This window comes from Lissotriton helveticus, chromosome 9 (genome assembly GCF_964261635.1).
Source record: "Lissotriton helveticus chromosome 9, aLisHel1.1, whole genome shotgun sequence".
Classification (NCBI taxonomy): Eukaryota; Metazoa; Chordata; class Amphibia; order Caudata; family Salamandridae; genus Lissotriton; species Lissotriton helveticus.
In genome coordinates, this window is record NC_136070.1 from 47,756 (window position 1) to 61,137 (window position 13,382).

The window sequence follows — 13,382 nt, forward strand, 5'->3', positions numbered from 1 at the left end:
GAGGACTGGCAGTCTCGGGGCTATGTGCGGAGTACTGGTGGTCTGATGTGCGGAGGACTGGCGGTCTCATACGCGGAGTACTGGCGGTCTGATGCGCGGAGGACTGGCGGTCTCGGGGCTATGTGCGGAGGACTGGCGGCCTCGGGGCTATGTGCGGAGGACTGGCGGTCTCTGGGCTATGTGCGGAGGACTGGCGGTCTCGGGGCTATGTGCGGAGGACTGGCGGTCTGATGTGCGGAGGACTGGCGGTCTCATACGCGGAGTACTGGCGGTCTGATGTGCGGAGGACTGGCGGTCTCGGGGCTATGTGCGGAGTATTGGTGGTCTGATGTGCGGAGGACTGGCGGTCTCATACGCTGAGTACTGGCGGTCTGATGCGCGGAGGACTGGCGGTCTTGGGGCTATGTGCGGAGGACTGGCGGTCTCGGGGCTATGTGCGGAGGACTGGCGGTCTCGGGGCTATGTGCGGAGGACTGGCGTTCTCGGGGCTATGTGCAGAGGACTGGCGGTCTCGGGGCTATGTGCAGAGGACTGGCGGTCTTGGGGCTATGTGCGGAGTACTGGCGGTCTCGGGGCTATGTGAGGAGGACTGGCGGTCTCGGGGCTATGTGCGGAGGACTGGCGGTCTCGGGGCTATGTGCGGAGGACTGGCGGTCTGATGTGCGGAGGACTGGCGGTCTCATACGCGGAGTACTGGCGGTCTGATGTGCGGAGGACTGGCGGTCTCGGGGCTATGTGCAGAGGACTGGCGGTCTGATGTGCGGAGGACTGGCGGTCTCATACGCGGAGTACTGGTGGTCTGATGCGCGGAGGACTGGCGGTCTCGGGGCTATGTGTGGAGGACTGGCAGTCTGATGTGCGGAGGACTGGCGGTCTCATACGCTGAGTACTGGCGGTCTGATGCGCGGAGGACTGGCGGTCTCGGGGCTATGTGCGGAGGACTGGCGGTCTTGGGGCTATGTGCGGAGTACTGATGGTCTGATGTACGGAGGACTGGCGGTCTCATACGCGGAGTACTGGCGGTCTGATGCGCGGAGGACTGGCGGTCTTGTGGCTATGTGCGGAGGACTGGCGGTCTCGGGGCTATGTGCGGAGGACTGGCGGTCTCGGGGCTATGTGCGGAGGACTGGCGGTCTCGGGGCTATGTGCGGAGGACTGGCGGTCTGATGTGCGGAGGACTGGCGGTCTCATACGCGGAGTACTGGCGGTCTGATGCGCGGAGGACTGGCGGTCTCAGGGCTATGTGCGGAGGACTGGCTGGCTTGGGGCTATGTGCGGAGTACTGGTGTTCTGATGTGCGGAGGACTGGCGGTCTCATACGCGGAGTACTGGCGGTCTGATGCGCGGAGGACTGGCGGTCTCGGGGCTATGTGCGGAGTACTGGTGGTCTGATGTGCGGAGGACTGGCGGTCTCTGGGCTATGTGCGGAGGACTGGCGGTCTTGGGGCTATGTGTGGAGGACTGGCGGTCTGATGTGCGGAGGACTGGCGGTCTCATACGCTGAGTACTGGCGGTCTGATGCGCGGAGGACTGGCGGTCTCGGGGCTATGTGTGGGGGACTGGCGGTCTCGGGGCTATGTGCAGAGTACTGGTGGTCTGATGTGCGGAGGACTGGCGGTCTCATACGTGGAGTACTGGCGGTCTGATGCGTGGAGGACTGGCGGTCTCGGGGCTATGTGCGGAGGACTGGCGGTCTTGGGGCTATGTGCGGAGGACTGCAGTCTCGGGGCTATGTGCGGAGGACTGGCGGTCTGATGTGCGGAGGACTGGCGGTCTCATACGCGGAGTACTGGCGGTCTGATGCGCGGAGGACTGGCGGTCTCGGGGCTATGTGCGGAGGACTGGCGGTCTCGGGGCTATGTGCGGAGTACTGGTGGTCTGATGTGCGGAGGACTGGCGGTCTCATACGCGGAGTACTGGCGGTCTGATGCGCGGAGGACTGGCGGTCTCAGGGCTATGTGCGGAGGACTGGCGGTCTCGGGGCTATGTGCGGAGGACTGGCGGTCTCGGGGCTATGTGCGGAGGACTGGCGGTCTCGGGGCTATGTGCGGAGGACTGGCGGTCTGATGTGCGGAGGACTGGCGGTCTCATACGCGGAGTACTGGCGGTCTGATGCGCGGAGGACTGGCGGTCTCGGGGCTATGTGCGGAGGACTGGCGGTCTCGGGGCTATGTGCGGAGGACTGGCGGTCTCGGGGCTATGTGCGGAGGACTGGCGGTCTGATGTGCGGAGGACTGGCGGTCTCATACGCGGAGTACTGGCGGTCTGATGCACGGAGGACTGGCGGTCTCGGGGCTATATGCGGAGGACTGGCAGTCTCGGGGCTATGTGCGGAGTACTGGTGGTCTGATGTGCGGAGGACTGGCGGTCTCATACGCGGAGTACTGGCAGTCTGATGCGCGGAGGACTGGCGGTCTCGGGGCTATGTGCGGAGGACTGGCGGTCTCGGGGCTATGTGCGGAGGACTGGCAGTCTGATGTGCGGAGGACTGGCGGTCTCATACGCGGAGTACTGGCGGTCTGATGCGCAGAGGACTGGCGGTCTCGGGGCTATGTGCGGAGGACTGGCGGTCTCGGGGCTATGTGCGGAGTACTGGTGGTCTGATGTGCGGAGGACTGGCGGTCTCATACGTGGAGTACTGGCGGTCTGATGCGCGGAGGACTGGCGGTCTCGGGGCTATATGCGGAGGACTGGCAGTCTCGGGGCTATGTGCGGAGTACTGGTGGTCTGATGTGCGGAGGACTGGCGGTCTCATACGCGGAGTACTGGCAGTCTGATGCGCGGAGGACTGGCGGTCTCGGGGCTATGTGCGGAGGACTGGTGGTCTCGGGGCTATGTGCGGACTGGCGGTCTCGGGGCTATGTGCGGAGGACTGGCAGTCTGATGTGCGGAGGACTGGCGGTCTCATACGCGGAGTACTGGCGGTCTGATGCGCAGAGGACTGGCGGTCTCGGGGCTTTGTGCGGAGGACTGGCGGTCTCGGGGCTATGTGCGGAGTACTGGTGGTCTGATGTGCGGAGGACTGGCGGTCTCATACGTGGAGTACTGGCGGTCTGATGCGCGGAGGACTGGCGGTCTCGGGGCTATGTGCCGAGGACTGGCGGTCTCGGGGCTATGTGCGGAGGACTGGCGGTCTCGGGGCTATGTGCGGAGGACTGGCGGTCTCGGGGCTATGTGCGGAGGACTGGCGGTCTGATGTGCGGAGGACTGGCGGTCTCATACGCGGAGTACTGGCGGTCTGATGCGCGGAGGACTGGCGGTCTCGGGGCTATGTGGGGAGGACTGGCGGTCTTTGGGCTATGTGCGGAGTACTGGTGGTCTGATGTGCGGAGGACTGGCGGTCTCATACGTGGAGTACTGGCGGTCTGATGTGCGGAGGACTGGCGGTCTCGGGGCTATGTGCGGAGGACTGGCGGTCTCGGGGCTATGTGCGGAGGACTGGCGGTCTGATGTGCGGAGGACTGGCGGTCTCATACGCGGAGTACTGGCGGTCTGATGCGCGGAGGACTGGCGGTCTCGGGGCTATGTGCGGAGGACTGGCGGTCTCGGGGCTATGTGCGGAGTACTGGTGGTCTGATGTGCGGAGGACTGGCGGTCTCATACGCGGAGTACTGGCAGTCTGATGCGCGGAGGACTGGCGGTCTCGGGGCTATGTGCGGAGGACTGGCGGTCTCGGGGCTATGTGCGGAGGACTGGCGGTCTCGGGGCTATGTGCGGAGGACTGGCGGTCTGATGTGCGGAGGACTGGAGGTCTCATACGCGGAGTACTGGGGGTCTGATGCGTGGAGGACTGGCGGTCTCGGGGCTATATGCGGAGGACTGGTGGTCTCGGGGCTATGTGCTGAGTACTGGTGGTCTGATGTGCGGAGGACTGGCGGTCTCATACGCGGAGTACTGGCGGTCTGATGCGCGGAGGACTGGCGGTCTCGGGGCTATGTGCGGAGGACTGGCGGTCTCGGGGCTATGTGCGGAGTACTGGCGGTCTGATGTGCGGAGGACTGGCGGTCTCATACGCGGAGTACTGGCGGTCTGATGCGCAGAAGACTGGCGGTCTCGGGGCTATGTGCGGAGGACTGGCGGTCTCGGGGCTATGTGCGGAGTACTGGTGGTCTGATGTGCGGAGGACTGGCGGTCTCATACACGGAGTACTGGCGGTCTGATGCGCGGAGGACTGGCGGTCTCGGGGCTATGTGCGGAGGACTGGCGGTCTCGGGGCTATGTGCGGAGGACTGGCGGTCTCGGGGCTATGTGCGGAGGACTGGCGGTCTGATGTGCGGAGGACTGGCGGTCTCATACGCGGAGTACTGGCGGTCTGATGCGCGGAGGACTGGCGGTCTCGGGGCTATGTGCGGAGGACTGGCAGTCTCGGGGCTATGTGCGGAGTACTGGTGGTCTGATGTGCGGAGGACTGGCGGTCTCATACGCGGAGTACTGGCGGTCTGATGCGCGGAGGACTGGCGGTCTCGGGGCTATGTGCGGAGGACTGGCGGCCTCGGGGCTATGTGCGGAGGACTGGCGGTCTCTGGGCTATGTGCGGAGGACTGGCGGTCTCGGGGCTATGTGCGGAGGACTGGCGGTCTGATGTGCGGAGGACTGGCGGTCTCATACGCGGAGTACTGGCGGTCTGATGTGCGGAGGACTGGCGGTCTCGGGGCTATGTGCGGAGTATTGGTGGTCTGATGTGCGGAGGACTGGCGGTCTCATACGCTGAGTACTGGCGGTCTGATGCGCGGAGGACTGGCGGTCTTGGGGCTATGTGCGGAGGACTGGCGGTCTCGGGGCTATGTGCGGAGGACTGGCGGTCTCGGGGCTATGTGCGGAGGACTGGCGTTCTCGGGGCTATGTGCGGAGGACTGGCGGTCTCGGGGCTATGTGCAGAGGACTGGCGGTCTTGGGGCTATGTGCGGAGTACTGGCGGTCTCGGGGCTATGTGAGGAGGACTGGCGGTCTCGGGGCTATGTGCGGAGGACTGGCGGTCTCGGGGCTATGTGCGGAGGACTGGCGGTCTGATGTGCGGAGGACTGGCGGTCTCATACGCGGAGTACTGGCGGTCTGATGTGCGGAGGACTGGCGGTCTCGGGGCTATGTGCAGAGGACTGGCGGTCTGATGTGCGGAGGACTGGCGGTCTCATACGCGGAGTACTGGTGGTCTGATGCGCGGAGGACTGGCGGTCTCGGGGCTATGTGCGGAGGACTGGCGGTCTCGGGGCTATGTGTGGAGGACTGGCAGTCTGATGTGCGGAGGACTGGCGGTCTCATACGCTGAGTACTGGCGGTCTGATGCGCGGAGGACTGGCGGTCTCGGGGCTATGTGCGGAGGACTGGCGGTCTTGGGGCTATGTGCGGAGTACTGATGGTCTGATGTACGGAGGACTGGCGGTCTCATACGCGGAGTACTGGCGGTCTGATGCGCGGAGGACTGGCGGTCTTGTGGCTATGTGCGGAGGACTGGCGGTCTCGGGGCTATGTGCGGAGGACTGGCGGTCTCGGGGCTATGTGCGGAGGACTGGCGGTCTCGGGGCTATGTGCGGAGGACTGGCGGTCTGATGTGCGGAGGACTGGCGGTCTCATACGCGGAGTACTGGCGGTCTGATGCGCGGAGGACTGGCGGTCTCAGGGCTATGTGCGGAGGACTGGCTGGCTTGGGGCTATGTGCGGAGTACTGGTGTTCTGATGTGCGGAGGACTGGCGGTCTCATACGCGGAGTACTGGCGGTCTGATGCGCGGAGGACTGGCGGTCTCGGGGCTATGTGCGGAGTACTGGTGGTCTGATGTGCGGAGGACTGGCGGTCTCTGGGCTATGTGCGGAGGACTGGCGGTCTTGGGGCTATGTGTGGAGGACTGGCGGTCTGATGTGCGGAGGACTGGCGGTCTCATACGCTGAGTACTGGCGGTCTGATGCGCGGAGGACTGGCGGTCTCGGGGCTATGTGTGGGGGACTGGCGGTCTCGGGGCTATGTGCAGAGTACTGGTGGTCTGATGTGCGGAGGACTGGCGGTCTCATACGTGGAGTACTGGCGGTCTGATGCGTGGAGGACTGGCGGTCTCGGGGCTATGTGCGGAGGACTGGCGGTCTTGGGGCTATGTGCGGAGGACTGCAGTCTCGGGGCTATGTGCGGAGGACTGGCGGTCTGATGTGCGGAGGACTGGCGGTCTCATACGCGGAGTACTGGCGGTCTGATGCGCGGAGGACTGGCGGTCTCGGGGCTATGTGCGGAGGACTGGCGGTCTCGGGGCTATGTGCGGAGTACTGGTGGTCTGATGTGCGGAGGACTGGCGGTCTCATACGCGGAGTACTGGCGGTCTGATGCGCGGAGGACTGGCGGTCTCAGGGCTATGTGCGGAGGACTGGCGGTCTCGGGGCTATGTGCGGAGGACTGGCGGTCTCGGGGCTATGTGCGGAGGACTGGCGGTCTCGGGGCTATGTGCGGAGGACTGGCGGTCTGATGTGCGGAGGACTGGCGGTCTCATACGCGGAGTACTGGCGGTCTGATGCGCGGAGGACTGGCGGTCTCGGGGCTATGTGCGGAGGACTGGCGGTCTCGGGGCTATGTGCGGAGGACTGGCGGTCTCGGGGCTATGTGCGGAGGACTGGCGGTCTGATGTGCGGAGGACTGGCGGTCTCATACGCGGAGTACTGGCGGTCTGATGCACGGAGGACTGGCGGTCTCGGGGCTATATGCGGAGGACTGGCAGTCTCGGGGCTATGTGCGGAGTACTGGTGGTCTGATGTGCGGAGGACTGGCGGTCTCATACGCGGAGTACTGGCAGTCTGATGCGCGGAGGACTGGCGGTCTCGGGGCTATGTGCGGAGGACTGGCGGTCTCGGGGCTATGTGCGGAGGACTGGCAGTCTGATGTGCGGAGGACTGGCGGTCTCATACGCGGAGTACTGGCGGTCTGATGCGCAGAGGACTGGCGGTCTCGGGGCTATGTGCGGAGGACTGGCGGTCTCGGGGCTATGTGCGGAGTACTGGTGGTCTGATGTGCGGAGGACTGGCGGTCTCATACGTGGAGTACTGGCGGTCTGATGCGCGGAGGACTGGCGGTCTCGGGGCTATGTGCCGAGGACTGGCGGTCTCGGGGCTATGTGCGGAGGACTGGCGGTCTCGGGGCTATGTGCGGAGGACTGGCGGTCTCGGGGCTATGTGCGGAGGACTGGCGGTCTGATGTGCGGAGGACTGGCGGTCTCATACGCGGAGTACTGGCGGTCTGATGCGTGGAGGACTGGCGGTCTCGGGGCTATGTGGGGAGGACTGGCGGTCTTTGGGCTATGTGCGGAGTACTGGTGGTCTGATGTGCGGAGGACTGGCGGTCTCATACGTGGAGTACTGGCGGTCTGATGTGCGGAGGACTGGCGGTCTCGGGGCTATGTGCGGAGGACTGGCGGTCTCGGGGCTATGTGCGGAGGACTGGCGGTCTGATGTGCGGAGGACTGGCGGTCTCATATGCGGAGTACTGGCGGTCTGATGCGCGGAGGACTGGCGGTCTCGGGGCTATGTGCGGAGGACTGGCGGTCTCGGGGCTATGTGCGGAGTACTGGTGGTCTGATGTGCGGAGGACTGGCGGTCTCATACGCGGAGTACTGGCAGTCTGATGCGCGGAGGACTGGCGGTCTCAGGGCTATGTGCGGAGGACTGGCTGTCTCGGGGCTATGTGCGGAGGAATGGCGGTCTCGGGGCTATGTGCGGAGTACTGGTGGTCTGATGTGCGGAGGACTGGCGGTCTCATACGCGGAGTACTGGCGGTCTGATGCGCAGAAGACTGGCGGTCTCGGGGCTATGTGCGGAGGACTGGCGGTCTCGGGGCTATGTGCGGAGTACTGGTGGTCTGATGTGCGGAGGACTGGCGGTCTCATACACGGAGTACTGGCGGTCTGATGCGCGGAGGACTGGCGGTCTCGGGGCTATGTGCGGAGGACTGGCGGTCTCGGGGCTATGTGCGGAGGACTGGCGGTCTCGGGGCTATGTGCGGAGGACTGGCGGTCTGATGTGCGGAGGACTGGCGGTCTCATACGCGGAGTACTGGCGGTCTGATGCGCGGAGGACTGGCGGTCTCGGGGCTATGTGCGGAGGACTGGCAGTCTCGGGGCTATGTGCGGAGTACTGGTGGTCTGATGTGCGGAGGACTGGCGGTCTCATACGCGGAGTACTGGCGGTCTGATGCGCGGAGGACTGGCGGTCTCGGGGCTATGTGCGGAGGACTGGCGGCCTCGGGGCTATGTGCGGAGGACTGGCGGTCTCTGGGCTATGTGCGGAGGACTGGCGGTCTCGGGGCTATGTGCGGAGGACTGGCGGTCTGATGTGCGGAGGACTGGCGGTCTCATACGCGGAGTACTGGCGGTCTGATGTGCGGAGGACTGGCGGTCTCGGGGCTATGTGCGGAGTATTGGTGGTCTGATGTGCGGAGGACTGGCGGTCTCATACGCTGAGTACTGGCGGTCTGATGCGCGGAGGACTGGCGGTCTTGGGGCTATGTGCGGAGGACTGGCGGTCTCGGGGCTATGTGCGGAGGACTGGCGGTCTCGGGGCTATGTGCGGAGGACTGGCGGTCTCGGGGCTATGTGCGGAGGACTGGCGGTCTCGGGGCTATGTGCAGAGGACTGGCGGTCTTGGGGCTATGTGCGGAGTACTGGCGGTCTCGGGGCTATGTGCGGAGGACTGGCGGTCTCGGGGCTATGTGCGGAGGACTGGCGGTCTCGGGGCTATGTGCGGAGGACTGGCGGTCTGATGTGCGGAGGACTGGCGGTCTCATACGCGGAGTACTGGCGGTCTGATGTGCGGAGGACTGGCGGTCTCGGGGCTATGTGCAGAGGACTGGCGGTCTGATGTGCGGAGGACTGGCGGTCTCATACGCGGAGTACTGGTGGTCTGATGCGCGGAGGACTGGCGGTCTCGGGGCTATGTGCGGAGGACTGGCGGTCTCGGGGCTATGTGTGGAGGACTGGCAGTCTGATGTGCGGAGGACTGGCGGTCTCATACGCTGAGTACTGGCGGTCTGATGCGCGGAGGACTGGCGGTCTCGGGGCTATGTGCGGAGGACTGGCGGTCTTGGGGCTATGTGCGGAGTACTGATGGTCTGATGTACGGAGGACTGGCGGTCTCATACGCGGAGTACTGGCGGTCTGATGCGCGGAGGACTGGCGGTCTTGTGGCTATGTGCGGAGGACTGGCGGTCTCGGGGCTATGTGCGGAGGACTGGCGGTCTCGGGGCTATGTGCGGAGGACTGGCGGTCTCGGGGCTATGTGCGGAGGACTGGCGGTCTGATGTGCGGAGGACTGGCGGTCTCATACGCGGAGTACTGGCGGTCTGATGCGCGGAGGACTGGCGGTCTCAGGGCTATGTGCGGAGGACTGGCTGGCTTGGGGCTATGTGCGGAGTACTGGTGTTCTGATGTGCGGAGGACTGGCGGTCTCATACGCGGAGTACTGGCGGTCTGATGCGCGGAGGACTGGCGGTCTCGGGGCTATGTGCGGAGTACTGGTGGTCTGATGTGCGGAGGACTGGCGGTCTCTGGGCTATGTGCGGAGGACTGGCGGTCTTGGGGCTATGTGTGGAGGACTGGCGGTCTGATGTGCGGAGGACTGGCGGTCTCATACGCTGAGTACTGGCGGTCTGATGCGCGGAGGACTGGCGGTCTCGGGGCTATGTGTGGGGGACTGGCGGTCTCGGGGCTATGTGCAGAGTACTGGTGGTCTGATGTGCGGAGGACTGGCGGTCTCATACGTGGAGTACTGGCGGTCTGATGCGTGGAGGACTGGCGGTCTCGGGGCTATGTGCGGAGGACTGGCGGTCTTGGGGCTATGTGCGGAGGACTGGCGGTCTCGGGGCTATGTGCGGAGGACTGGCGGTCTGATGTGCGGAGGACTGGCGGTCTCATACGCGGAGTACTGGCGGTCTGATGCGCGGAGGACTGGCGGTCTCGGGGCTATGTGCGGAGGACTGGCGGTCTCGGGGCTATGTGCGGAGTACTGGTGGTCTGATGTGCGGAGGACTGGCGGTCTCATACGCGGAGTACTGGCGGTCTGATGCGCGGAGGACTGGCGGTCTCAGGGCTATGTGCGGAGGACTGGCGGTCTCGGGGCTATGTGCGGAGGACTGGCGGTCTCGGGGCTATGTGCGGAGGACTGGCGGTCTCGGGGCTATGTGCGGAGGACTGGCGGTCTGATGTGCGGAGGACTGGCGGTCTCATACGCGGAGTACTGGCGGTCTGATGCGCGGAGGACTGGCGGTCTCGGGGCTATGTGCGGAGGACTGGCGGTCTCGGGGCTATGTGCGGAGGACTGGCGGTCTCGGGGCTATGTGCGGAGGACTGGCGGTCTGATGTGCGGAGGACTGGCAGTCTCATACGCGGAGTACTGGCGGTCTGATGCACGGAGGACTGGCGGTCTCGGGGCTATATGCGGAGGACTGGCAGTCTCGGGGCTATGTGCGGAGTACTGGTGGTCTGATGTGCGGAGGACTGGCGGTCTCATACGCGGAGTACTGGCAGTCTGATGCGCGGAGGACTGGCGGTCTCGGGGCTATGTGCGGAGGACTGGTGGTCTCGGGGCTATGTGCGGACTGGCGGTCTCGGGGCTATGTGCGGAGGACTGGCAGTCTGATGTGCGGAGGACTGGCGGTCTCATACGCGGAGTACTGGCGGTCTGATGCGCAGAGGACTGGCGGTCTCGGGGCTTTGTGCGGAGGACTGGCGGTCTCGGGGCTATGTGCGGAGTACTGGTGGTCTGATGTGCGGAGGACTGGCGGTCTCATACGTGGAGTACTGGCGGTCTGATGCGCGGAGGACTGGCGGTCTCGGGGCTATGTGCCGAGGACTGGCGGTCTCGGGGCTATGTGCGGAGGACTGGCGGTCTCGGGGCTATGTGCGGAGGACTGGCGGTCTCGGGGCTATGTGCGGAGGACTGGCGGTCTGATGTGCGGAGGACTGGCGGTCTCATACGCGGAGTACTGGCGGTCTGATGCGCGGAGGACTGGCGGTCTCGGGGCTATGTGGGGAGGACTGGCGGTCTTTGGGCTATGTGCGGAGTACTGGTGGTCTGATGTGCGGAGGACTGGCGGTCTCATACGTGGAGTACTGGCGGTCTGATGTGCGGAGGACTGGCGGTCTCGGGGCTATGTGCGGAGGACTGGCGGTCTCGGGGCTATGTGCGGAGGACTGGCGGTCTGATGTGCGGAGGACTGGCGGTCTCATACGCGGAGTACTGGCGGTCTGATGCGCGGAGGACTGGCGGTCTCGGGGCTATGTGCGGAGGACTGGCGGTCTCGGGGCTATGTGCGGAGTACTGGTGGTCTGATGTGCGGAGGACTGGCGGTCTCATACGCGGAGTACTGGCAGTCTGATGCGCGGAGGACTGGCGGTCTCGGGGCTATGTGCGGAGGACTGGCGGTCTCGGGGCTATGTGCGGAGGACTGGCGGTCTCGGGGCTATGTGCGGAGGACTGGCGGTCTGATGTGCGGAGGACTGGAGGTCTCATACGCGGAGTACTGGGGGTCTGATGCGTGGAGGACTGGCGGTCTCGGGGCTATATGCGGAGGACTGGTGGTCTCGGGGCTATGTGCTGAGTACTGGTGGTCTGATGTGCGGAGGACTGGCGGTCTCATACGCGGAGTACTGGCGGTCTGATGCGCGGAGGACTGGCGGTCTCGGGGCTATGTGCGGAGGACTGGCGGTCTCGGGGCTATGTGCGGAGTACTGGTGGTCTGATGTGCGGAGGACTGGCGGTCTCATACGCGGAGTACTGGCGGTCTGATGCGCGGAGGACTGGCGGTCTCGGGGCTATGTGCGGAGGACTGGCGGTCTCGGGGCTATGTGCGGAGGACTGGCGGTCTCGGGGCTATATGCAGAGGACTGGCGGTCTCGGGGCTATGTGCGGAGGACTGGCGGTCTGATGTGCGGAGGACTGGCGGTCTCATACGCAGAGTACTGGCGGTCTGATGCGCGGAGGACTGGTGGTCTCGGGGCTATGTGCGGAGGACTGGCGGTCTTGGGGCTATGTGCGGAGTACTGGCGGTCTCGGGGCTATGTGCGGAGGACTGGCGGTCTGATGTGCGGAGGACTGGCGGTCTCATACGCGGAGTACTGGTGGTCTGATGCGCGGAGGACTGGCGGTCTCTGGGCTATGTGCGGAGGACTGGCGGTCTCGGGGCTATGTGCGGAGGACTGATGGTCTTGGGGTTATGTGCGGAGGACTGGCGGTCTCGGGGCTATGTGCGGAGGACTGGCGGTCTGATATGCGGAGGACAGGCGGTGTCATACGCGGAGTACTGGTGGTCTGATGCGCGGAGGACTGGCGGTCTCGGGGCTATGTGCGGAGGACTGGCGGTCTCGGGGCTATGTGCGGAGTACTGGTGGTCTGATGTGCGGAGGACTGGCGGTCTCATACTCGGAGTACTGGCGGTCTGATGCACGGAAGACTGGCGGTCTCGGGGCTATGTGCGGAGGACTGGCGGTCTCGGGGCTATGTGCGGAGGACTGGCGGTCTCGGGGCTATGTGCGGAGGACTGGCAGTCTGATGTGCGGAGGACTGGCGGTCTCATACGCGGAGTACTGGCGGTCTGATGCGCGGAGGACTGGCGGTCTCGGGGCTATGTGCGGAGGACTGGCGGTCTCGGGGCTATGTGCGGAGGACTGGCGGTCTCGGGGCTATGTGCGGAGGACTGGCAGTCTGATGTGCGGAGGACTGGCGGTCTCATAGGCGGAGTACTGGCGGTCTGATGTGCGGAGGACTGGCGGTCTCGGGGCTATGTGCGGAGGACTGGCGGTCTCGGGGCTATGTGCGGAGTACTGGTGGTCTGATGTGCGGAGGACTGGCGGTCTCATACGCGGAGTACTGGCGGTCTGATGCACGGAGGACTGGCGGTCTCGGGGCTATGTGCAGAGGACTGGCGGTCTCGGGGCTATGTGCGGAGGACTGGTGGTCTCGGGGCTATGTGCGGAGGACTGGCGGTCTCGGGGCTATGTGCGGAGTACTAGCGGTCTGATGTGCGGAGGACTGGCGGTCTCATACGCGGAGTACTGGCGGTCTGATGCGCAGAAGACTGGCGGTCTCGGGGCTATGTGCGGAGGACTGGCGGTCTCGGGGCTATGTGCGGAGTACTGGTGGTCTGATGTGCGGAGGACTGGCGGTCTCATACACGGAGTACTGGCGGTCTGATGCGCGGAGGACTGGCGGTCTCGGGGCTATGTGCGGAGGACTGGCGGTCTCGGGGCTATGTGCGGAGGACTGGCGGTCTCGGGGCTATGTGCGGAGGACTGGCGGTCTGATGTGCGGAGGACTGGCGGTCTCATACGCGGAGTACTGGCGGTCTGATGCGCGGAGGACTGGCGGTCTCGGGGCTATGTGCGGAGGACTGGCAGTCTCGGGGCTATGTGCGGAGTAC